We start from the raw sequence: 26,417 nt of genomic DNA, 5'->3' as shown, positions 1-26,417 counted from the left end.
CTAGCTATGTCTTTTGCCAGGATACTTGTCCCAATATGATTCTCATCAAGCCTATGCCACCGGAACAACTCCCTCCTTCCCCATACCAATGCCAATGTCCCATGAATTCAAACACATTTCTGCCATGCCATCATTTGAACAATGCATTTACATCTTCAGTTTTGTTCACACCGTGCCAAATTGCTCAGATAAGAATCCCGAGATTATTACCTTTTGGTTCTGCCTTCTCACTCAGCACCTCAGTGCTCATAATCCCTCAGCAGAACCTCTTTCCTCTTTCTTCCATATCAATGGTACCTGTGTCCACCACGATAGCTGGATTTCTACACCTCCCACTTCAAATTCCTTGGTAGCCAAGACGGAATATCCTAAACCTGGGCGCCAGGCAGGCAACACTACTTTCGAGACTCTCGATCCTAGTCACAACCAACAATGTTCATTCCGCTAACTATACTACCTCTGATTATAACTACATTTCACTTTTTATCCCCTCTTGAATGTCCCCCTGTACCACCGTGCTATAGTCAGTTTACTCATCTTCCATATACCCTGACCTCTCATCCACACAGGAAGAAAGAATCTCAAACCTGTTCGATAAGATCAAAGGCCAAGGTTCCTTCTGCACGACATCCTGGATCCTTCCACCTGTCCTGTCCTTAGTCACAGTCTCACATCCCTGGCCACTGACCGAGCTTCAGGTAGTTAATCTAAGGTGTGTGACTGCCTCCGGAAACAGAGCATTCCCTGGTAACTCTCCCCCGCATGATTTGTTGATTGGTCGAAACTGAGATTCCAGTTCATCAACCCTGAGCTGGAGTATGGTGTCTGACCACTCCTCCGTCATGGAGGTTTAAATCATCATTGGCCCGGCATCTCCATTTCAATTACTTAAATCTTAATTTGATTTAAAAACATTAGTTTGTAGCCTGTATATATTTCTCCGATTTACTTTCAATCTGAAAGTTACCGATAATAGATTCTTAAACCAGTAGCTATCACCAACCAATGAACCGGGTTCACCTTCTGGGTCCCCGCTTCTGGCTTCAATTTGCCCTGTCTCAAAAGAAAAGCTTACCAACTATCAGGCAAAAAAAGCAAGCAAATAGCACCTCTTACCCTCTGCACTGACTTACCACATTGCCACCAAATTCCCCAAAATATCTATTCACTTGGTGCATTTCACTGTAGATGTGATCTCTCCTTCCTGGCCATGCAAAGCATACTGATCCACAGCAATATACTACCTTCAAAACCTCAGCTCTTAGCTTATTACTTTTGAGTACATTCTCAAATGCTTGCTCAAAGTCCAAATACAACACATTTACTGGTTTTCCTCTACTAATTCTGGTTGGGACTTCCTCGAAAAACCCAAACAAATTAGCCAGACATAATTTCTCTTTCGTCAGGCTATGGTGATTCTGTTTGATTAGATTCTGATTTTCCAAATGTCCTGCTATTATTTTCTTCACAGTTGATTGCCACATATTTCCAACAATTTGCCTCTCTCCTTTTTAAATAGGGATGTCACATCGGCAGTTTTCCAGCCCTCAGATGCTTCTCGAGAATCGAAACCTTTTTCAGAAATTACAATCAATGCATACACCAACTCTGAAGCTCCTTTGTTTGGAATCATAGAAAGTAAACCATCAGGGCAAAGAGTCTGATCTGCTTTTACTCCATTAGATTGTCTACTACTACTTCTGTAATGGTAGTGATGGTGTGGTAGTGATGTATTTAATTCATTACTAAAGAATACAGGGATAAGGGGATCCTTGAAGTATCTTCCACTGTGAAGACTACCCTTTTCTCATTATTGTTGTTTCTTGATTTGAAAATTAAACGGGCCATCTCAGCCTAGCATATAATTGATGGCATTACCTCGAAAACCTTCTCTGCTAAAGTGTTGAATAGATTGCTACCACCTGAAAGAAGTAATTCTTCCCCTGAATTAACAGGCAACTAATATGAAAATGTGGCCTCTGGTCATAAAATATTTCACAAATGGGAGCATTCTCTACGGATATACACTATCAAGCCTCTTAAGAATCTGAAATGCTGAAAAAATAAGATTTCTTTCAATCTTATAAATCCCATCCGCCCAACATTCCTAAGCATGGCAATCCCCTCCTCCATTTCCGAAATCAACCCAGGGAACATTAGGTGTACGGCCTCCGCAGCAGGGACCCTGTGGCCGGACACCAGTTATAAGTTACCATCCTGCTGCCCCTTCTCTACTTCTGTTTGCGATGCAGTCCTCTGTCCATCCTAATATACTACCCTTGAACCCATGGGCTGCTTTCTTTTGAGTCACCTTATGAGTTGTAATTTATCAAATGCTTTTTTGAAATCTAAACGTACTACATCAACTGGTGGACCTTCATCAGTCATGTTTGTTTCCATCTCAAAGCACTGTAGCAGGACCGCGGGGGCACATCGCCGCGAGCGGCTCAGGACCAGTGAATTCAAATATGAAATTACACGAAAGACAGCATTGAATTTAAAGCATCAAGAGAAAAGGGATTTGGAATCAAGCATTAGTTTGTGGGGATGGAGCAGCGCTTGGAATATTGAGTTCAATTCTGGTTGCTTCATTATAGGAAGGATGTGGAAGCTTTAGAGAGGGTGTAGAGGAGATTTAGCAGGATGCTGCATGGAATGGACGGCACGTCTTATGATGAAACATTGAGGGGGCGAGGACTTTTTCCATTGGAGCAAAGAAGAATGAGAGGTGACTTGATAGAGGTATGCAAGATGATGAGAGGCATAGCTGGAGTGGATAGTCAGATTTTTTTTCCCAGGGCAGAAATGACTATTACGAGGGGGAGAAATTTTAAGGTGACTGGAGGAAGGAATAGGGGAGATGTCAGAGGTAGGTTCTTTACACAGAGAGTGGCGGGTGTGTGGAATGCGCTGCTGGCAGTGGTAATGGAGTCAGATACATTTCAAGACTTTTAAGCGACTATTGGATCGGCACATGAAGGATAGTAAAATGAAGGGTATGCAGGGTAGTTTGATCTGAGTGGGATAATAGGTCGGCATAACATCGTGGGCCGAAGGGCCTGTACTGTTCTTTGTTCTCTGTTCAGCCAAAGGTTCTTTCCTTTTGAGGAGAGGGTAATTGATTGTAGTTTTTAAAGACAGAACTGGAGGACAGAGAAAGATATCAAGGAAGGTTGCACGTTAGTGACAGTATCAACAAGTCCACAGCAGATGCACTCTGAGTAACTACACTGCTTTCAAGGCGAGAGGGCCGATGATATCAGTTAAGCCCCTCTTGTTCTTGTATTGTGTACTTCTGATATCGGCGCAAATGGACAACCTCACTCTCCTGCTAAGCTGCAGAACGAATAATGCTGCAATATTTGTCAACCCCCAAATGGGGAGTGATACATTAGTAAATCTCACATCAATAAACTTACATCTCAAGGTTCTCACCTTCTAGGACTGTTTGTAGTGGTAAATAACCCAAGCGAGGATGTTTGGCAAAGTATTTCTTTGATCTGAAGTTATTTTTCAGCACCTTGGTGAAATCACGCACATCTTCACCTGATGTTGTCTAAAAATGTAAAATAAATCAAATTTAGTTAAGAATTAATAATGAACCAATCTACTCAACTCACTCTATAATCCATGCTATTCCTGCTAAATGTCTTTGAGGATGTAAAATTGAAGAGTCTGCAACTCTGAGGGATAAAGTCGGCTATCTTTGTGTAAGATTATGATCAAGGTTAGATATGTCTGAATGTGAGTTTCGGACAATTAAGCTTGAGTTTCATAGAGTCATACAGCATGAAAACAGATCCTTTGGTCCAACCAGCCTGTGCTGATCACAATCCCAAACTGAACTAGTTCCACCTGCCTGTGCTTGGCCCATATCTCTCCAAACATTTCTATCATCTTTCTATCTTCTGGGTACATCACCTCAGCAGATTTCTCCATCTTGTGGCCAAATACTGAAACTATCCAATTAAATAATTTCAAATGATACACAGATCCAGGATTCACATTAGTGGCCTTTCTGGTTGAATTCCTAATTATTTTAACAATAGTGCATTTTGTTGTCCAATTATGCTATGTAATCCAGTGATCCAAAATTCATCTCATTGGGTTTAATTTGTTTGTTTTTTTGTCTTGTGTCAAAGATGAGATCAATACATTGGTGAGAAATTATCTTGGTTTGGAGATTCAAAGTCACTATAGTCCCAGATGGGACCACAGGTCTGCTCTCACAGTCGAGAGAGATAACTGGAGGTGGTTGAAATTGAAGGTTACCACACCTCAGATGAGGAGAGAGGTTGAGAAGAAGATTCCTTGATTGTAACTTCAGACAGTGTCGGATCCCAGGCTGTTGGTATCACTCTGAATTACAAACCAGCCAACTGTCTCCCAGGCAAAATAGACAATCAGTTTGGGTAGAGATAAGGAACAGCAAAGGAAAGAAGTCACAGCTGTGACAGTTTCAGATTCATAGATCCCCTGACAGAAGATACAGTCCAGGATAGCATACAGTCGATAGACCAAGAAGTAATGGGATCTTGTAAGAAAGATGTTACCATAAACTGTGAATCCAATTGGCACAGATAGCCTGGAAGATTCTTTTTTATTCACGGGATGTGGATGTTGCTGGCTAAGCCCAATTACCCTGGAGAAGGTGGTGGTGAGCTGCCTTCTTGAATAACTGCAGTCCTGAGAGTAGTGCTGTTCAGAAAGAAGCTCCAGAATCTTCACTCAATGACTATTAATGAACAGCGATATAGTTCCGAGTCAGGATGGTGTGTGGCTTGGAGGGAAACTTGCATGGGGCACTAATTATACATTACTGATGATAGAACAGATGTTGAAGGTGGTGGGTGGGGTACCAATCCAACAGGCTGCTTTGTCCATATGATTCAAGCTTCCTGAGTGTTGATGGAGCTGCACCAGTCCTGACCAGTGGAGATTACATTCCTGACTTGGGCTTTATAGATGGTGGACAGGCTTTGTGTAGGTAGGGGGCTCATTATTCACTGCAGAATTCTTAACCTCTGACCTGCTCTTGTCGTCACAATAATTACAAGTTTGGTCCAATTCAGTTTCTGGAAACCTGATAAGCCTCAGCATATTGGCAGTAAAGGAGTGTAAGTCATGGGGCAATGGTTAGATTCTCCTTAATGGTGACGTTCATTGCCCGTAAGTTGCACAGCACAACTACCACTTGCTTCTCATCACTTATGTTCCGTGGACATGGACTACTTCAGCATCTGAGGAGCTATGAGTGGTGCTGAACATGGCACAATCAACTGAGAACATCCCCACGTATGGCATTCTGACGGAGGGATGGCATTTGGCATTTGATGAAACAGTTGAAGATGGTTGAGCTCAGGGCACAAATTTACGTAACCCCCGCAGTGATGCTTTGGAGTTGGGGCAACTGACTTCCAACAACCACAACCACTTCCTTTATGGTAAGGTTCCAGCCGGCAGAGGGTTTTTCACCTGATTCTTACTGACTGCAGCTTTGCGACGGCTCCTTGATGTCATATTTGGTTGAACGGCACCTTGATGTTAAGAGCAGTTATCTACCCCTCAGGATATATTCATAGAGTGCATTTGGAGTCTTAAAACTGTACCACTGGAACCAAGCAGGGATTAAGATATTTTAGACCTGGTAGTATGTTTTGAGATACAACTCATCAACCATAACATAGTACAGGATTCTCTGGATAAGAATGATCAGGATGTGGTAGAATTTTACATCAAGGACGAGGATGAGAATTTGGTCTGAAACTGTTTAATATCTTTAACTTTCATTGAAGATAACTCAGGAGTATAAAGGCAGAGTTGAACTGGGAAAATAGTTTAAAAGGTAAGACCATAGAGAAGCAATGGCAGATGTTTCAGGGGATATTTCATAACTCTGAACAAAAATATTGTCAATTTAGAATGAAAGGATGTACAGCTAGAATGCACCATGGTGCCATCTGTTGCTATCTAAGAAAGTTAAAGATAGTATAAATTGAAAGAAAGATTCGAAAATTGTGGAACTGAAACTATTTCAGATGTGAACAAAAGATGACCAAAATAATAATGAGGGAGACATTAATATAAATACAGTAAAAGCTTCCACAAATCTATAAAAAGGAAAAGAGTAAATACAGTGAATAATGGCTCATGAGAGGGTGAGACTGGGGAATTGATGATGGGAAATGAAGGTAATGGCACAAGCTTTGAACCAATATTTTCTATCTGATTTCACAGTAGAAAACATACAAAAAAAAATCAATGGGCGAAAAGTAGGGAGCGAAAGGGAGAAGGAAATCCTCAAGAAAACATTGAGGAAAACTGAGAAGACTAAGTTAATAGGTTCCCTGGACCTGAAGAATTGGATTCCAGGTACGCAAAGAGTCCAACCCAACATCGTACCATCAGAGCTTTATTTCTTTTAAAAATACTCCATAAACGTCAACCCCTAATTACTAGCTCCCATATTTATACAGCCAACTCACAATCAATTCATCCTCAATTAATACGGACATAAAACCTGTTCCCTCACTTCATTAGTTGTCAGGCATCCCTTCAGACTAAATTAGATGATAACATGGAGGATTATAAGAGTTGACTGCAGACATTAGATTAGATTCGGTTCCCTACAGTGTGGAAACAGGTCCGTCGGACCAACAAGTCCACTTCGCCCCTTGCAGCATCCCATCCCACCCCTATAACCCACACACACCCCTGAACACTACCGGCGATTTAGCATGGCCGATCCACCTAGCCTGCACATCTTTGGACTGTGGGAGGAAATTGGAGCACATGGAGGAAACCCATGCAGACACAGGGAGTATGTGCAAACTCCGCACAGACAGTTACCCGAGGCTGGAGTCGAACCCGGGCCCCTGGCGCTGTGAGGCTGCAGAGCTAACCACTGAGTCACCGTGCAGCCCAAATGGATGGATTGGCTGTAATCTTTTCTAGATTCTTAAAAGATCCCAGCAGAACGCAGCAAGAGGCATGTACATGAAGCACAAAAATTTAGCTTCTATGCACAGCATGTATTTTAGAAGGCACGTGAGGTGCAAATCTTTATTTCAAGGAGGGGAGGAGTGAAAATCTTTCCACACAAGACTGGTGACGCCACTCAAGGTGCACAGCGTACAGTTTTGGTCTATTAAGCTAGGATATGCTTACAACAGCGTTCTCAGAAATCCCCTCCCTAATCGTATTGTATCTACCGAAAGCAAATGTACTTGTAGCAGTTCAAGAAGGCAGCTCACCACTACCTTCCTAAGGGCAACTAGGGACAGATAATAAATGCTGGCCGAGCCAGTGATGCCCACATCCACAACAGAGTTTTCAAAAAAAATGTCCATATAAGTGACAGATAATGACCAGCTCCGACAAGTGAGCATCCAACCGTCCCCCCTCAACATTACCTTTGCTGAAATCCCAGCCTCAATATTTTAGCAGTTACAACTGACTCTCTGCTCCACCATCCAATCTCCCGCTTTCTCCCCCTAACTCTTGATCCCCTTACTAACCAAGAGCCTATCCAACTCATATCTTCAACAGACTCAATGACTTGGCCTTCACAGCCTTCCGCAACAATGAATTCCACAGATTCACCATCCACCGGCTGAAGAAATTCCTCATCTCAGTTCTAAAGGGTTATCCATTCGACTCTGAGGGTGTGCCCGAAGATTTAAGTCTCTCCTACTCATGGAAACATCTTCCCCACATCCATGTCTCTCCAGGCCTCTCCACATTCTCCCCTCATCCTTCTAAACTCCATCGAGTACAGACCCAGAGTCCTGAACTACTCCTCGTAAGACAAGCTCGTCATACTCAGAATGATTCTTGCCAACTTCCTCTGGACTCCCTCCAATGTCAGCAGATGGAGGGACAAATAGTAGTGAGGAAGTGGGGAAGCTGCAGAAGGACTTGGACAGGCTAGGTGAGTGGGCAAAGAAGTGGCAGACTCCTTGTTTCGATATGGAGCCAAACATTGGTCACAATGTTCCAAATAGGGTCTGACCAGAGCCATATACAGCCTCAGCAGTACATTCCTGCACTTGTATTCTAGCCCTCTTGAAATGAATGCTAACATTGCATTTACATTCCTAACTGTCAACTGAACCTGCATGTTAACCTGAAGAGGACTTTGAACAAGCTTACAGTTTTGGTCTATTAAGCCTATTAAGATATGCTTACAACAGCGGTTTTCAGAACGTTCATAATGTTAATTCCAGGGGTAAAAAAAGGGTTGTTTTGTGCAGATTGACCTGGACAATGTTCAGGCTCAGCTGATAACACGCTGGGTCAAAATACAAAATTCCCTCCCTGGTGGCATTGTATCTATCTCGAGCAAATGTACTTGTAGCAGTTCAAGAAGGAAACTCACTACTACCTTCTCAAAGGCAACGAGGGACAGTTGTGCTTCAGACTTCAAATGCCCTTTCTCATTTAGAAAATAATCTATGCCTCCATTTTTACTACCAAAGCACATAACCTCACAGTGTCCCACACAGTATTCTGTCTGCCACTTCTTTGCCCACTCTCAGAGTCTATGCAAGTCCTTCTGCAACTTCCTCACTGCTATCTCTCCCTCCATCTGTCACTGTGCCAACTGTAAACTCAGCAAAAATGTCTCAGTTGCTTCATCCATATCATCAATGTATTACATGAACTGTTGTGGTACCAACATTGATCCCTGTGGGACTCTACTCGTCACCAGCTGCCATCCTGTAAAAGACCCCTTTATCTACACTCTCTGCCTTCTGCCAGTCAGCCAATGCTCAATGCCAATGGCAGTAACTTGCCCAAACACTATGGGCTCTCATCTTATTTGATACCTTCTCAACAGCATTCTGGAAATCCAAACAAATCCCATTCACTGGCTCCCTTTTGTCTAACTTGCCCACTTTCTACTCAAAGAATTCTAACAGATTTGTCAGGTATAACTTCCCCTCGATGAAGCTATGCTGAATCAGCCCGATTTTGTCATTTACTTCCAAGGTCTCTGCAATCTCAACCTTAAGAACGGACTCTAAAATCTTACCAATGATTGAGGTCAGGCTAACTGACCTATAATTTCCCTTCTTCTGTCTCTCTCTTTTCTTAAGCAGGGGTGTTGCTTTAGCCATTTTCCAAACCCCCAAGATCCTCCCTATCACCACTGATTCCTGAAAGATCACCACTAATGCCTCAACAATTTCTTCAGCTATCTCCTTCAGAAGTCTACAGTACAGTCCATCTGGTCCAGGGGTGATTGGTCCACCTTCAGACTTTTCTGCTTCCCCAGCACCTTTTCCTTAGTTACGGCTATTATATTCACCACTGCCCCTAACTCTCAAAGTTCTAGTATGCGATTGGTGTTTTCCACCATGAAGACTGATACAAAGTACCTGTTCAGTTCCTCTTCCATTTCTTCATTGCTCATACTGATTCTTCAGCCTCCTTTTCCAGTGATCTACTGTCTACTATTTAATGTTAGTTGCAATACTGGTCGAAGACCATATCACAGCTGTACTGAACGAGGGCCCCATGGAGGGCTCAAGCATTGAGGCAATATGGGTAGAACTCAGAAATAGGAAGGATGCAGTAACAATGTTGGGGCTGTACTACAGGCCTCCCTACAGCGAGCGTGAGATAGAGGTACAAATATGTAAACAGATAATGGAAAGGTGTTGGAGAAACAGGGTGGTGGTGATGGGAGATTTTAATTATCCCAACATTGACTGGGATTCACTCAGAACTAGAGGGCAAGATGGAGCAGAATTTCTAAGGTGTGTCCAGGAGGGTTTTCTAGAGCAGTGTGTGCGTAGTCCAACTCGGCAAGGGGCCATACTGGACCTGGTGTTGGGGAATGAACCTGCCTGGTGGTTGAAATTACAGCAGGGGACGACTTTGGAAATAGCGACCACAATTCCCTAAGTTTTACAATACTCATGGACAAGGATGGGAGTGGTCCTAAAGGAAGAGTTCTAAACTGGGGGAAGGCCAACTATACCAAGGTTCAGTAGCATCTGTGGAATTTAGATCGGGAGAAAATGTTTGAAGGTAAATCCACATTTGATATGTGGGAGGCTTTTAAAGAGCGGTTGATTAGTATGTAGGAGAGACATGTTCCTGTGAAAATGAGGAACAGAAAAGGCAAGATTCAGGAACCATGGAAGACAGGTGAAATTGTGAGACAAGCCAAGAGGAAAAAGGAAGCATAGATTAGAGGCGACTTAAGAGAGATGAAGCTTTGGAAGAACACGGGGAATTTCGAGCGCATCTGAAACAAGGGATTAAGAGGGCGAAGAGAAGACATGAGATATTGCTGGCAAGCATGGTTAAGGAAAATCCCAAAGCCTTTTATTCATATATAAAGAGCAAGAGGGTAACTAGAGAAAGGATTGGCCCACTTAAGGACAAAGAAGGAACGTTATGCACTGAGTCAGAGAAAATGGGTGACATTCTTAACGAATACTTTGCATCGGTATTGATGAAGGGGAGGGACATGACAGATGGTGATGTGAGGGATAGACATTTGCTTACTCTAGGTCAAGTTGACACAAGGAAGGGGGAAGTGTTGGGTCTCCTAAAAGGCATTAAGGTGGGGATCTATCCCAGGTTATTGAGAGAAGCGAGACAGGAAGTAGCCGGGGCCTTAACAGATATCTTTGCAGCATCCTTAGACACGGGTGAGGTCCCGGAGGACTGGAGACTTGCTAATGTTGTCGCCTTGTTCAAGAAGGGTAGCAAGGATAATCCAGGTAATTATCGACCGGTGAGACTGACGTCAGTGGTTGGGAAGCTACTGGAGAAGGTACTGAGGGATAGGATCTATTCACATTTGGAAGCACATCAGCTTATCAGTGATAGGCAACATGGTTTTGTGCAGGGAAGGTCATGTCTTACCAACTTCATAGAATTCTTTGACGACATGACACAGTTAATTGAAAGGGAAAGGCTGTAGACGTCATTTACATGGACTTCAGTAAGGCGTTTGATAAGGTTCCCCATGGCAGGCTGATGGAGAAAGTCAAGTCGCATGGGATCAAGGATGCGCTCGCTCGACGGACACAAAAAAAAATGGGCTAGGCAACAGGAGACAGAGAGTAGTGGTAGAAAGGATTTTCTCAAATTGGACACCTGTGACCAGTGGTGTTCCACAAGGTTCTGTGCTGGGACCACTGTTGTTTGTGATATGCGTAAATGATTTGGAGGAAGGTGTTGGTCATCTGATCAGCAAGTTTGCAGATGACACTAAGATTGGTGGAGCAGCAGAAAGTGAGGGGCACTGTCAGAGATTACAGCAGAATATAAATAGACTCGAGAGTGTGGCAGATAAATGTCAGATGGAGTTCAATCCGGGCAAATGCGAGGTGATGCATTTTGGAAGATCTAATTCAAGGGTGAACTATGCAGTAAATGGTAAAGTCCTAGGGAAAATTGATGAACAGAGAGATCTGGGTGTTCAGGTCCATTGTTCCCTGAAGGTGGCAAGCCAGGTCAATAGGGTGGTCAAGAAGGCATACGGCATGCTTTCCTTCATCGGACGGGGTATTGAGGACAAGAGTTGGCAGGTCATGTACAGTTGTATGAGACTTTGGTTCAGCCACATTTAGAGTACTGTGTACATTACCAAAAGGACGTGGACGCTTTGGACAGGGTGCAGTGAAGGTTCACCAGGATGTTGCCTGGTATGGAGGATGCTAGCTATGAAGAGAGGTTGAGTAGATTAGGATTATTTTCATGAGAAAGATGGTGATTAGGGGGGACCTGATTGAGGTCTACAAAATCATGAGGGTATAGACAGGGTGGATAGCAAGAAGCTTTATCCCCCCCAGAGTGGGGGACTCAATTACTAGGGGTCATGAGTTCAGAGTGAGAGGACGAACGTTTATGGGAGATATGTGTGGAAAGTTCTCTACACAGAGGGTGGTGGGTGCCTAGAACGCGGTGCCAGCAGAGGTGGTAGACGCAGACACGTCAGTATCTTTTCAGATCTATCCGGACAGACACCTGCAACAGGTATGAGATTCTTGCTCCCTGTACGGTTGAGGGAATGGACTGTGGACAGGATGAGCCAGCTGACCATGGCACCGTGGGGCACAAGGTCATTCAAGGGCGGCGGGGGAGCAAAAAGACAGGTAGGTGTTATAGGGGATTCTATAATTAGAGGGACAGATAGTATCCTGTGCAAGCCGCATCGGGAGACCCGCATGGTGTGTTGCCTGCCCGGTGCCAGGGTGCGGGACATCTCCAACCGGGTTGAAAGGATATTAGAGCGGGAGGGGGAGGATCCACTTGTTGTGGTCCACGTTGGGACTAACGACATGGGCAAAGCTAGGGTAGAGGACCAGTTCAGGGATTATGAAACACGAGGAAAGAAATTGAAGTACAGGTCCTCAAGGGTCATAATCTCCGGATTACTGCCCAAGCCACGTGCCAATTGGAGTAGGGAAAAGAAAGTTAGGCAAGTCAACACATTGGTAAGGGATTGGTGTGGGAAAGAGGGATTTCATTTCATGGGGCATTGGCATCAGTTTTGGAACCGGGGGGATCTGTACCGTTGGGACGGTCTCCACCTGAACCGATCTGGAACCAGTGTTCTAGCGAAAAAGATAAATAGGGTGGTCAGTAGGGCTTTAAACTCGTGAGTCGGGGGGGGAAGGGAAAGTGAAAGAGACAGGGAGTATGGAGTTAAATGGAAAGATAAGCAACAGGATAGCATGAGTACAGGTGGATTTAAGCTCGAGGCAGACTAGGAATACAGCAAAAAGGAAGGATAACTTAAGACATCTTGGGATTTCCAACCTCTCTCATAATGATAAGAAAGCTAGCATTAAGACACTTCATCTAAATGCTCTTAGCATTCGCAACAAAGTAGATGAATTAACAGCACAAATCCTCTTGAATGATTATGATGTGGTAGGCATCACAGAGACATGGTTGCAGGGAGCTCAGGGCTGGCAGTTAAATATCCAAGGATTCACAACACATCAAAAAGACAGGGAGGTGGGCAGAGGGGGTGGGGTTGCCTTGTTAATTAAGAATGGAATTAGATCTACGGCACTAAACGACACAGGGTCAGAAGATGTGGAGTCTGTGTGGGTGGAATTGAGGAAACACAAGGGCCAAAAAAACTGTAATGGGAGTTATGTACAGACCTCCTAACAGTGGTCAGGACCAGGGGCGCAAGATGCACCGAGAAATAAATAGGGCATGTCAGAAAGGCAAGGTCACGGTGATCATGGGGGACTTCAACATGCAGGTGGATTGGGTGAATAATGTTGCTGGTGGATCCAAAGAAAGAGAATTCTTGGAATGTTTGCAGTATGGCTTTTTGGAACAGCTTGTGATGGAGCCCACAAGGGAACAGGCTATTCTGGGCTTTGTGCTATGTAATGAACCAGACTTTATAAAAGACCTTAAAGTAAGGGAACACGTAGGAGGCAGCGATCATAATACAGTAGAGTTCGGTCTGCAGTTTGAAAGAGAGAAGGCAAAATCGGATGGAATGGTATTACAGTTAAATAAAGGTAATTACAGGGGCATGAGAGAGGAATTGATGAAAATCGACTGGAAGCAGAGCCGAGCGGGGAAGACAGTAGACCAACAATGGCAGGAGTTTATAGGTGTAGTTGAGGACACAGGACAGAGGTTCATCCCAAAGAAAACAAAGATTATCTGGGGTGGGATTAGACAGCCATGGCTGACAACGGAAGTCAGGAAATATATCAAAGAAAAAGAGACAGCCTATAAAGTGGCCAAGAGCACTGGGAAATCAGAAGATTGGGGAGGCTACAAAAACAGACAGAGGATAACAAAGAGAGCAACAAGGAAGGAGAAGATCATATATGAAGGTAGGCTAGCTCGTAATATTAGAAATGATAGTCAAAGCTTCTTTCAATACATAAGAAACAAACGAGAGGCAAAGGTAGATATTGGGCCGCTCCAAATTGATTCAGGAAGGCCTGTGACGGGAGATAAGGAAATAGCTGAACAACTTAATAAGTACTTTGCGTCAGTCTTCACAGTGGAATACATGAGTAGTATGCCAACAATTAGGGAGAGCCAGAGGGCAGAGTTGAATACGGTCGGCATTACAAAAGAGAAAGTGCTAGAAAAGCTAAAGGGTCTAAAATTTGATAAATCTCCTGGCCCTGATGGGCTACATCCTAGAGTTCTGTGGGAGGTGGCTGAGGAAATAGCGGAGGCTTTGGTCGTGATCTTTCAAAATTCACTGGAGTCAGGGAAAGTCCCAAATGATTGGAAAATTGCTGTTGTAACTCCCTTGTTTAAGAAAGGATCAAGGCAAAAGATGGAAAATTATAGGCCGATTAGCCTAACCCTGGTAGTTGGTAAAATTCTAGAATCCATTGTCAAGGATGACATTTCTAAATTCCCGGAAGTGCAGGGTCAGATTAAAACAAGTCAGCATGGATTTAGTCAGAGGAGGTCGTGCCTATTAGAATTGTTTGAAGAGGTAACAAGTATGTTAGACCAGGGAAACCCAGTAGATGTGATCGATCTAGACTTCCAAAAGGCCTTTGATACAGTGCCTCACGGGAGGCTGCTGAACGAGGTGATGGCCCATGGTGTTCCACGTGAGCTACTGGCTTGGATTGAGGATTGGCTGTCTGACAGAAGGCAGAGAGTTGGGTTAAAAGGCTCTTTTTCGGAATGGCAACCAGTGACGAGCGGTGTCCCGCAGGGTTCAGTGTTGGGGCCACAGCTGTTCACCATTTTCATTAATGATCTGGATGAAGGGACTGGGGGCATTCTGGCGAAGTTTTCCGATGATACGAACGTAGGTGGACAGACAGGCCGTGCTGAGGAGGTGGGGAAGCTGCAGAAAGATTTAGACAGTTTGGAACAGTGGTCCAGGAAATGGCTGATGAAATTGAATGTGAGTAAATGTGAGGTTTTGCACTTTGGAAAAAAGAATACAGGCATGGACTATTTTCTAAACGGTGAGAAAATTCGCAAATCAGAAGTGCAAAGGGATCTGGGAGTGTGGTCCAGGATTCTGTACAAGTTAACTTGAAGGTCGAGTCCATAATTAAGAAAGCGAATGTAATGTTGTCGTTTATCTCAAGAGAGTTGGAATATAAAAGCAGCGATGTGCTTCTGAGGCTTTATAAGGCTCTAGTTAGACCCCATTTAGAACACTGTATCCAATTTTGAGCCCCACACCTCAGGAAGGACAGACTAGCCCTGGTTCGTGCCCAGCGAAGATTCACACGGATGATCCCTGGAATGGTAGGCTTAACGTATGATGAACGGCGAAGGATCCTGGGATTGTCCTCGTTAGAGTTTAGAAGGTTGAGGGGAGATTTAGAAGCTTACAAGATAATGTATGGTTTAGAAGGGGTGGACGCTAGGAAGTTGCTTCCGTTAGGCGGCGAGACTAGGACACGTGGGCACAGCCTTAAAATTAGAGGGGTAAATTTAAAACTGAAATGAGACGACATTTCTTCAGCCAGAGAGTGGTGGGCTTGTGGAATTCATTGCCACAGAGTGCATGGAGGCCGGGACGTTGGATGCCTTCAAGGCAGAGATCGACAAATTCTTGATCTCGTAAGGAATCAACGGCTACGGGGAGAGTGCGGGGAGGTGGTGTTGAAATGCCCATCAGCCATGATTTAAATGGCGGAGTGGGCTTGATGGGTCGAATGGCCTTACTTCCACTCCTATGTCTTATGGTCTTATGGACAGGTACATGGATGGGCGGGGAGCAAATGGACACAGACCCTTAGGAAATAGATGGCAGGTTAGACAGAGGATCTCGATCGGCACAGGCTCGGAGGGCCGAAGGGCCTGTTCCTGCGCTGTAATTTTCTTTGTTCTCTTTATTTGTACTCTTGCCTCTCTCTTACCTTTTATAGCTGAAAGAAACTCCTGCAATTTTTTTAAATATTACCCTCATTAATATTGCCCTCATATTTCATCATCTTCCCCCTTATTACCTTTTTACCTGTCCGCTGCTAGTTTTCGAAAGGCTTCCCAATTCACAGGCTTCCCACTAACCGCAACATATTTTATGCTTTTTCTTTTGCTTTCATCCTGTCCTTGACTTATCTTGTTAGTCGTGGTTGCTGATCTTTTCCTGATCTCAACTCCACTCTCCTGCCTGCTCCCCATGGCCCTTTCTCCCTATTTTTCATCAGAAACATATTTATTTCTTTCTTGAATCGGTCGATTGGTGCTGCCTCCATTGCATTCAGGGGCAATGAATTCCATAGATTCACAACCCACTCCTCGTCTCTATTTTGTACATGCCATGCCTCACTCGATAACTCGATAGCTACAGCTTCTTGTTTAAGAATGTCCCACAATGCAGAACATTTGCTCAATGCCAATCTTTTCAATCCCCTTTACTATTTTATATACCTCAATCAGAACCACCCCGCTCATTCTTTCCAACACCAGCAAGTACAAGCCCAAGCTACTCAGCCACTTCTCATATGACAGCCCTTTCATCCCTGGAATCAATCAGTTCAACCTCCTCCGAACTGCCTCCAGTGCAAACGCATTCATCCTCAGTGAGGGGATCAAAACTGGACACAAGACTCTGGTCTCACCAACACCCAATGTGTTCGGAAAAACACTTTGTTACTTTAATGATCCAGTCCTTTTGTGATAAATGCCAGAGTTCCATCTGCCTTCCTTGTGCTATGCCTAACCCGCATACCAACTTTCAGCTATTCATGCACAAAGACAGCCAGACAACTTTGCACTGACACACTTTGAATCTTCCCTCCATTTAAATAATAATTTGCCCTTTTTTTCCTGGACAAAATAGGCAAGCCTCATGCTTATCCACATTAACCACCTGCCAGATTCTGGTCCATTCTCCTCGCCTATCAATATTCAGCTGTGTATGTTCTATTTCACATCACAGGCTGTTTTCCCACCTCTTTCAGAATCATCCATGCATTCTGTTACATTACACTTTGTCTCTGCTTACATATCATTTGTATATGTTACAAATAGTCGAGGTCAGAGAACTGAAGCCCGCAGCACCCCACTTGTAACAATTCACCATCCAGACAAAGACTCATTTATCCTGACCCTCAGCTTTCTGTCAGTTAGCCAGGCCTTTATTCAAACCAATATTTTACCCTTAATCCCCTTGGATCTAACCTTCTGGTTCACTTTTTTATGCAGCAACTGGTCAAATTCTTGCTGGAAATCTCGATTTGCCACATCCCTCAGATCCCTATACAAAATCCTCAATTCTGCTACCTCATCAGTTCCTGACTTCATTACAGCTGTTGTTCAAACATGGTCAAAAGACTTGAATTCCGGAGGTGAGCTAAGGATGGCTACATTTGACCGAGTGTGGCATCAAGGAGCGCTACCAAAACTGCAGCTGATGGGAATCCAGCAGAAACTCACCACTGGTTCGAATAATATCTGCACAGAGGATGATGCTTTTTCATTCTTTCATGGGAAAGAGGGCATTGCTGGTTAGACCAGCTTTTATTGCCCATCCCAAATTGCATAACTGATATCTGGAGTTCCATGTAGGCCACACCAGGCCTAGCCCAGTTTCCTTCCCTAAAGAACATAAGCGAATCAGATGGGTTTTTCCAACAATTGGCAATGGATTTACGATCATCATTAGACTCTTAATTCCAGATTTTCATTGAATTCAAATTCCATTATGTTCCATCGTGGAATTTGAACCAGGTCCTCAGAACATTACCTGAGTGCTTGTATTAATAGTCTAGTCATAATACCATTAGGTCATCGCCTCTCCTAATGGGAGGCATTTTGGTTGTTGGAGGTCAGCTGCAGGAGGTCCTGAAGGTACAGTCCTAAGCCGAACCATCTTCAGCTGCTTTATCAATGACCTTGTCTCCATCATAAGGTCAGAATTGGGCATGTTCACCAGTGATAGCAGAATATTCAGCATCATTCACCACTGCTCAGATACTGAACCTGTCCATGTCCAAATGCAACAAGGCCAGAACGATATCTCGGCTTGGGCTGCTAAGTGGCAAGTCGCAATTATACTACACAAATACCAGGTAATGACCATCTCCAGTAGGAGAAAATCTATAAATTGTCCCTTGACATTCAATGGTGTAACCATCACTGAATTGTCCGCTATCAAAATCCCGGGTTTTACCAGTGAACAGAAATTCAACTGGACTTCCTATTTAAATGCAGTGGCTACAGTAGCAGGCCCAAAGCTCGGATTACTGCATCAAGTAACTCACCTCCTGATTCCCCAAGCCTGTCTACCAGCTACATGGAACAAGTCAGAAGAATGATGGAATAATCCCCACTTGCCTAGATGGGTGCAGATACAAAAGCACTCAATAAGTTCAACACCATCCAGTAAAAAGCAGCCTACTCCCTCCAGTGCTCATTAGCAGCAGTGTGTACCATCTATGAGATGCGCTGAGAAATCTGCAAAAGATCCTGAGATAGGACTTTCCAAACCTATGACAAATTTCAGCTGCAAGGGCAAGGGTAACAGATATATGAGAACAGCGCCACCAACAAGACCCTGTGTCTAAGCCACTCACCATCTCAACTTGGAAATATATTGCTGTTCTTTCACTATCACTGGGTCAAAGTCCTGGAAATTCACCCCTGACTGACTGAGTCTACCTACAGCACATGGACTACAATGATTCAACAATTACAAGGCTAACTAAGGATGGGAAATAAATGCTGCCCCAGTTAGCGATGCCAGTGGCCCAGAAACAAATAAAAATTAAGTATCACCTACCTCCTCTTAATTCCAGTTTCTCATGCAGCACCATTCTGATTATTCTATAAAACCTGGTCTTTCCATAGCAATGCTCAAAGCTACATACAGTACTTGTTTGAGATCAAATTATATCCTGCACAATATTAAGGGCCATCACTGGCTGATGAGTATGATTGCCCAGCTAGGAAATTCCGTATCACGGGTCATGAGCTCTGTGCGGGTTGATTAGCCTGAACTAGAGCCACACGTTTAGCAGGTCTTTCAGGGTGATGGAAGTGGTCTTGGCCTTGAGAACACTAGCATTCCTTTCTCCAGTTCCTTCCCCACACTTCAACTTCTTGCCTGTGTTCATAAAGAATTATGTGTCTTCAGACAGGAGATTCCCCCAAGTTGGTTTCTTCTGAATGGGGACATCCCATACTTTGACCTCGATGTAGAATTTCTTGAAGGAACATTTCAAGGTCTTTGAAATCAGTTGGCAAAAATTTACTTTGGTAGTCATAACTTAGGCATCCCAAGTACATGGCCAGCCCAATGGGGTTTGTTTCAAATCATCATGGCGTCAATGCTGATGCTAGGAGGTTTTTCCTCCTAGCTCATGTGGAGAATCCATGACAAAACTGTGCTGAAAGGGTCTTGAAGTGGCAGCTGGATGTTATCCAGGTTTCACAGTCATATAGGAGAGGCTGAACGATGCATGCCTTGAACTCAAGGATCTTGCGATCAGCACAGATGTCACAATTGAGCATTCTCATCCTTAAGAGGCCAAAGGTGCCACTCGCAGATTGGACGTAATGTCAGAACCTCTGTATCGATGTCAGCCTTAAAAGAGAGAGAGCGTCCCATGTCAGGGAAATGTTCTACATTTGGGAGGATTTCTCCATTAATTTTGATGAAAAAATGGGCCACAACTTGAGATTGGTAAAGGATTTGAGTCATCTTGAGGTTCGAACATAAAACATAACAGCCCAGTACAGGCCCTTTCGGCCTTGATGTTGTGAAACCAACCTGAAGCCCATTAAACCTACACTATTCCATTATCATCCATATGTTTATCCAACGACCATTTAAATGCCCTTAAAGTTGGCAAGTCTACTACTGTTGCAGGCAGGGCATCCCATGCCCTTACTACTCTCCAAGTAAAGAACCTACCTCTGACTTCTGTCCTATATCTATCACCCCTCAATTTAAAGCTATGCCCCCTGACCGTGTCAAACATGGCCATCCGAGCCAAAAGACTCTCACTGTCCACCCTATCTAATCCTCTGATCATCTTGTATGGTTCTATTAAGTCACCTGTTAATCTTCTTCTCTCGAACGAAAACAGCCTCAAGTCCCTCAGCCTTTCCTCATAACGCCTTCCCTCCATACCAGGTAACATCCTGGTAAATCTCCTCTGCACCCTTTCCAATGCTTCCACATCCTTCCTATGATGCGGCGACCAGAACTGTACGTAATACTCCAAGTGCAGCTGCACCAGAGTTTTGTACAGCTGCAACATGCCCTCATGGCTCCGAAACTCAATCCCTCTACCAATGAAGCCTAACACACCGTATGCCTTCTTAACAACCCCATCAACCTGGGTGGCAAATTTAAGGTTGAGGCTAATTCTTCAGTATACTTTTGCAAAAGCCTGAAGGGAGATTTGAAGACTTCTGAGAGTGGAAATGACATTGTGAACCACATACTGAAGTTCCATAAGCGAGGTCAGTGTCATTTTCTTCCGTGATTTTAACTGGTTGAGGTGAAAATGTTTTCCATCCATCCTATCCAAATCACTGGGAAGCTTGTTCTTGATGAAATTAAGAATGGTGGTGACAAAGTTGGAGAAAAGGGTGGGCATGATGACATATCCCTCCTTGAGCCTCAACTTGACATCAAAGAGCTTCTGCACAATATTGTATTTCTGGTATTGAAGCCTGATTTAAGCTGTTGGCCTTTTATCATTTTAGCAAACTACTTCAACTTTGAGGGAAGATTGTATTTAAATGGTAAAATCCCTAAGTTTCGACAGATTGGAACAATTCTATCAAGTGGAATAATATATTACTCACTGGAGTGCAGTTCTCCACCATTGGGTAATGTAACTTGTGCCCCTTTGACGTGCGCCCCGAAAAGAAACAGCTTTGGCAGATGTCATAATTCAAGTGTTTGAGGCTGCGGTACCTATAAAGGAAGAACAAGTAGTAAGAGAAATGTTCATTTTTGTTTGGATATTTTTAACCATCGAAGGAATGCAAGTTAAGTAGTTAAATTATGTATTTTTTTTTATTTTGAAGAAACGGCAAATTATGTGGGGAGAAACAAATGCTAGCAAAGTCGAGGAAAACTGTCCCAACTCCCCCAGTCGATTTTCATAATGGGATATCACATCCCTGGAATTATTGTAAATTGCTTCTGCTCTGCATCCAACGTATTCACAACGTTCCCATTGTATGGAAGGTTTTCATCTGCCACGGTGGCATAAACCTATTTAGAAGTAACCTTGCCGGAATCTTCCTGGAAAAGGTCAATCTGACGAGCAGCGATTGTAACACGTGAAGCTGTAAAGGCCACAATAAACGAGGAGGATACACATTTTCAGCTCAGACTGCAGAAGGGAAGTTCTCCAAGCAAAGAGAAAAAAAAGCCAAGAAATTAACTGTAATAATGGCTGAGAGACAGTGGGCAAGTGGCAAATACATTGAACTAAAAATCCAGAGACCCAGGCTGATGCTCTGGGGAATGTAGGTTCATGTTCAAACACTGTAGCTGGTCAAATTTACATTTCATTACAAAAATACCCAGAACTAAAAGTCATTTCCAGTAACGCTATCATGAAACTATCAACAATTGTTGGTAAAAATCCATCTGATCCACTCTTGTCCTTTCGGGGAGTATTCGATCATCCTTACCCCATCTGATCTACATGTGGCTACAGAGCCACAGCAATGTAGGCAGCTCTGAACCACCCGCCCAGCCATCCACTCAGTTCAACGGCAATTAGCGAAGGACAACAAATGATAACTTCACCGGTGATAGCCAAATCCCTTGCAAGAATGGAAAATGTCATAATGAAATGGAAGGACTTGATCAATGTCGTGTGAAATTATCAACAGATGAATGGATGGAACTGCATACAGAATGCAGGTCATCAATATGATGAGATGGTGCAAAACAGAGAATATTGCCTTCAGATTCCTGTCATGAAGCCAAACTCTGAGACTCAGCAAGCAGTCATAAATGTATGAGCAGAAACTAAATAGCCATGAAAACCAACATAAAAGTACAAACAGCAGGCTCTTAAAATTTTTGGAGCTATGCAAGGCAAGATTAAATTATGCACTGAAGTGGTTAAGTTCAGTTAATCCTCTTATAAATAGCACTGCTAACAGGAAACTCACTGTCAATTACAGATTAGTCCAGAATTTTCGAGGCAATAGATAAACTGAAGCAGAATACCAGTTTCCGTGAGGAACAAACATAATTTGGAAGTGAAAGGGATGAAAGGAATTACTTTTCTGAACAACAGTCGGAAGAAATACAGACAGACGGTAGATTGAGAAGATGAAACTTTGAGGAGATGGTAAGGAAAGAAATAGATTTGGAAGCAACAGTGTGGTAGAATTGTGGAAGTTCACTGGCCTCACGCAACATCAGGAACCAATACATTTGATCTTTATAGAACAGAATGTCAGAGAAGGGGGGCTCTCTTCCCAAATGGTCAAGCTGACAAAATGTAGGAAAAAGGCTGCCTTCCTCTTGGTGCTTCTCACTGGATGAACACGCGAGGAAAGTTGTGCTTATTGGTTGCGGACCTATTGGTGGTTGGTTCATTCATATCAGGCAGATTCTCCCACAGCGGGTGAAGGTGTGGTCACAGTCTTCACTGGAGGCAACTGAATCGATTCCTCTTCTTTGTTCATTCATGCAAGTTCTGTGTTTGGATTCCTGATTGCGGCTACAAAATCTCCTATCTGCCCCTCCAACTATCAAGTCTCCGATCACTCACGTCCTGTTTACCTTATCCTTTTCCACCGTGTCCCAGAGCCAATTACACTTTACTTTTAATGAATTTTAAGTTCAAATCACAGTAAAAGGAAGCCATTTGGTCCATCATGTTTGAACTAGCTCTCCAAATACATGTCACAAATTAGTGCCTTTTCCTTAACCTGCACATTATTTCTCTTTAATTAATCAACTAATGCTTTCTTGCATCTTATACTGAAACTGCCTCCTCTAGGTAATGCATTCTATAGACTGTGATAAAGCTATTTCTTACACTGCAGTTACTTCTTTAGTCAATCACTTCAAACCTCTGCATCTTATTCTCAATTCTGTCACAAGTAGGAAAGTCTTCCCCTCGTCTACTCTGACCAGACTTCAAATGATTTTGCAAGATTCAAAATAATCTCTTCTAAGTCTCAGCATCTTCGAGGAAAGCTGTCCCAATTCCTCTAATCAATTTTCATAATGAGATATCTCAACCCTGGAATCATTATTGTAAATTGGTCCTGCTCTGTCTCCAACATTTTCACAAAGTTCCCTTCGCATGGAAGGTTTTCATTCGCCATGGTGGTATAAACCTATTCAGAAGTAACCTTGCCAGAATCTTCCCAGCAATGGAAAGGCTGGTGATCCCATGGTTCTTTGAGCAATCTGACATTTCTCCTTCAGTTTTGTATAAGATATGGCATCTTAAAGATTTTGTGAAATCCTGCCCTGTTCCTCATAGTCCATGAAAAGCTAACAGATCTTGGCCTTCAGAGTTAGGCCACCATTCCTCAAGCTTCAGATGGAATTCAATTGACTCCGGGTCGCTGTTGCTCTTTACTTAGTTATGGCAGTCATAGTTTCATCCACAGTTGGGGTCTCACTCCAATTCTTCTTAGACTGGGAGTTGTTTGATCAGATCAATGGCAGTAACACGCGCCTTCTCCAAGATGGTCAATCTTAGAAATGTCGGAGAATAGTTAACTGAAAAGGGTCAATTTACTCCTTAGAAATCCTGTCCAAATATGCAATTTAATTTACTAATTATGGACAAGAAGTTTAATCGATCATTTAGCAACAACACAGCAATCACTTTCATAGGATGCACACACACTGATTACAGGACTAATAAAAAGGCCTTTCTGTAAATTCTCAATAATTGCAAATTACAGAACCAACCGGAAGTCAAGTCACAATCCATTCTGAGCCACAGTGTCTGTGATCAATGCAACGGTGAACAAAATACCAAAAGGATGCAGCACTCACCTCTCACAAAAAATTAAGTTAAAGAAGTTGATACTTAATTTGTCCTAATTACTTCTCTGGTCCATGAGTTTGTTGGGATTTTTGATGATTTCAGTTGTGTTGTTGACTGATCGAGTTTCTAATAGAACATCTAAAGTTAAAGCTTTCTTTAAAAACTAACTCCCACTAACTTTCTGCTGGTTTGCACATCTCACCTGAAACCTACGAATGGGTACTCTTTGCAGATGTTACACTTCGCCTGATGTTTTGCAGTTTCAGCAGCTGCCACATGGTGTAGAACAGGCAGCCAGACCATGGATCGAGGCTCCAATCTCATCCACTCTACAAAGCGTTTAATATCAATCTCTGTTTTTGTTCTGGCCCGAGAGGGAAATAAAAGATCAGCTGCATGACTAATTATGTCAAGTTTACATCCGCTATCCTCAGTGATATCTAATACACTATCACTGGGGTTTCTGACATTGTTTTTAATCATTAATTTAATACAAACATTGACTATTTATAAACATGATAGCCTTGGATTAGTCGTGGTACATGTTGGCCTCTGGAACTAATTCAAACCGAAAATGAGCACAAAATTCACACTGGCAAGTAGACCCGCTTGACCTTATGAATTGGCGCAGAGCACACTTACATGTTGGAAGCAACTGCAGACACTTGGTTCAATGTTTCTGCCTCCAAATGAAGGGACCTCACCGAGCTGCCGAGGGATCTGGACTGCATTGTGAAGCAAAAGGCTCAGGCTTCGTTGGTCACATAAATCTGTGGGTTCAGCTACTTGTTTGAAGAGATCTGCAAAAGTTATTCAGAAGAAAAATATTGATATTCCTAAACTTAAGAGAGGTAGTTGAGAGTTCAATACATCCAATACATCTTCCTCAATTGCCTTGCTTTGAAAATTATCTTAAAACATTATTTTATGATCTTGATTGGCTATTTGCAAACAACTGTGGAAACAAAAACTTCTGTTTGTTTACAACAATGGACAATGTATGTTGTCCAAGGAAGTCATTTGGTCAATTTCTTTCTTGATTGTAAATCTCAAACCTCTCGAATATCTCCTCATTCGTTTCACAGAGATGTACAGTTTGTGTGGACCTGGAAAACATGGGCACTGCCCTCAATGAATATTTTGTGTCAATCTTTACAATGGAAAAGGACACTGCAAGTATAGATATCAGGGCAGAGGACCTAGGAACATCAGAGGTAAAGACACAGGGAGACGCAGCTGGTTTAGCAACTTTACAAGTGGATACATCCGCAGGCCGAACTGAAATGTATACCAGCTCGCAAGGGAAGTGAGGGAGGAGATATCTGGGCCCCTGGCAGCAATTTTCAAACCCTTGCCAATCAGAAATGAAGTGATGAAGGTCTATGAACATTGTTCTACTATTAACAAACAGAGAGAGGTACAGACCAGCAAATTAAAGGCCAGTCAGAATAATCTCAGCACTGGAGAAGCTACAAAGAGGCATTCTTAGGGGTAGAATGTACTTGCATGAATTAATCAGGGATAGTCAGGATGGATTTGTTAAGATGAGGTCATATTTCAGAAATTTGATCCTTTTTTGAGGAGATGTTGGAAAGCTGATGAGCTTATGCATTCGATGTGGACTTAGTAAAGACCCCTTGGCAGACTGATCAAGAAAACAACAGTCAACGAATCAAAGGCAAAGAGGCACACTGGAGCCAAAACTGGCTGAGGCAGAGAGCACAGGGTGATTGATGGTAGAGGGATATCTATGTGACAGGATGTGTGCTTTGATTGGGCTTGTGCAGGGCTTGCCACAAGGACCCTTGAAATTTGTCAACTAGATTCATCGTTTGGGCTTAAACACAGTGTGTATGACCGTGTCGCTAGCGAATGACTAATTTAGTGAGGAGGATATCGATGGAATGGTCATGTAAATAACAGCCATGGGATCAAAGGCAAAGTGGCACACTGGATCCAAAATTGGTTCACAGACAGGAAGGATGAACTTCAGGAGGAGATCAACAGACTGGTCAGCTGGGCACAGCAATTGGAACTCAACCAGGAAAAGTGTGATCTAACCAACTTGGGAGGGCTAACAAGGCAGGGGATCACACTATGAAGGGTGTGATCCTGGAGATTACTGAAAAACCAAGATGCTGCCTGGGCTGGGGGTTCTCATGGAATCATATAGTACAGAAGAGGTCCCACGGCCCACTAAGGATGTACCTCTGAAAATACACTGCGACATATACTAGTCCCATTTTTACACACTGGACCATTCTCTTAAATATTACAACATTTCAAGTGCTCATCCAAGTACTTTTCAAAAGTTGTGAGGTTTCCTGTTTCAACTTCCCTCCCAGGCAATGCATTCCAGACCTTCACCACACTCTGGATGAAAACGATTTTCCTCAAACCTCCTCTAAATTTCCAATCTTTCTCTTGAAAATTATGCCCTGTTGTTATTGATGCTTTAACTAAGGGGAACAATGCTTTCTACTCAACCTA

At 43.2% G+C, this 26,417-nt stretch overlaps 1 long non-coding RNA gene across 2 annotated transcripts in view; it reads right to left on the bottom strand.

The window, feature by feature from the left end:
• The window catches only part of LOC132207566 (uncharacterized), an 86,745-nt gene that overhangs the window by 31,074 nt on the left and 29,254 nt on the right, over window positions 1–26,417 (bottom strand). The window contains exon 1 of one of the 2 annotated variants that reach the window (XR_009443581.1): window positions 3,436–3,516. The exons of the other annotated variant lie outside the window; for it this stretch is intronic. This is a non-coding gene — a long non-coding RNA (uncharacterized LOC132207566). Of the gene's footprint in view, window positions 1–3,435; window positions 3,517–26,417 lie in introns of those variants that run through there. 2 annotated transcript variants of the gene reach the window in all.

Source organism: Stegostoma tigrinum, unplaced genomic scaffold (assembly GCF_030684315.1).
Source record: "Stegostoma tigrinum isolate sSteTig4 unplaced genomic scaffold, sSteTig4.hap1 scaffold_101, whole genome shotgun sequence".
NCBI lineage: Eukaryota > Metazoa > Chordata > Chondrichthyes > Orectolobiformes > Stegostomatidae > Stegostoma > Stegostoma tigrinum.
The sequence above is the reverse complement of the archived record's forward strand: the minus strand, read 5'-3'. Positions and strand labels throughout refer to the sequence as shown.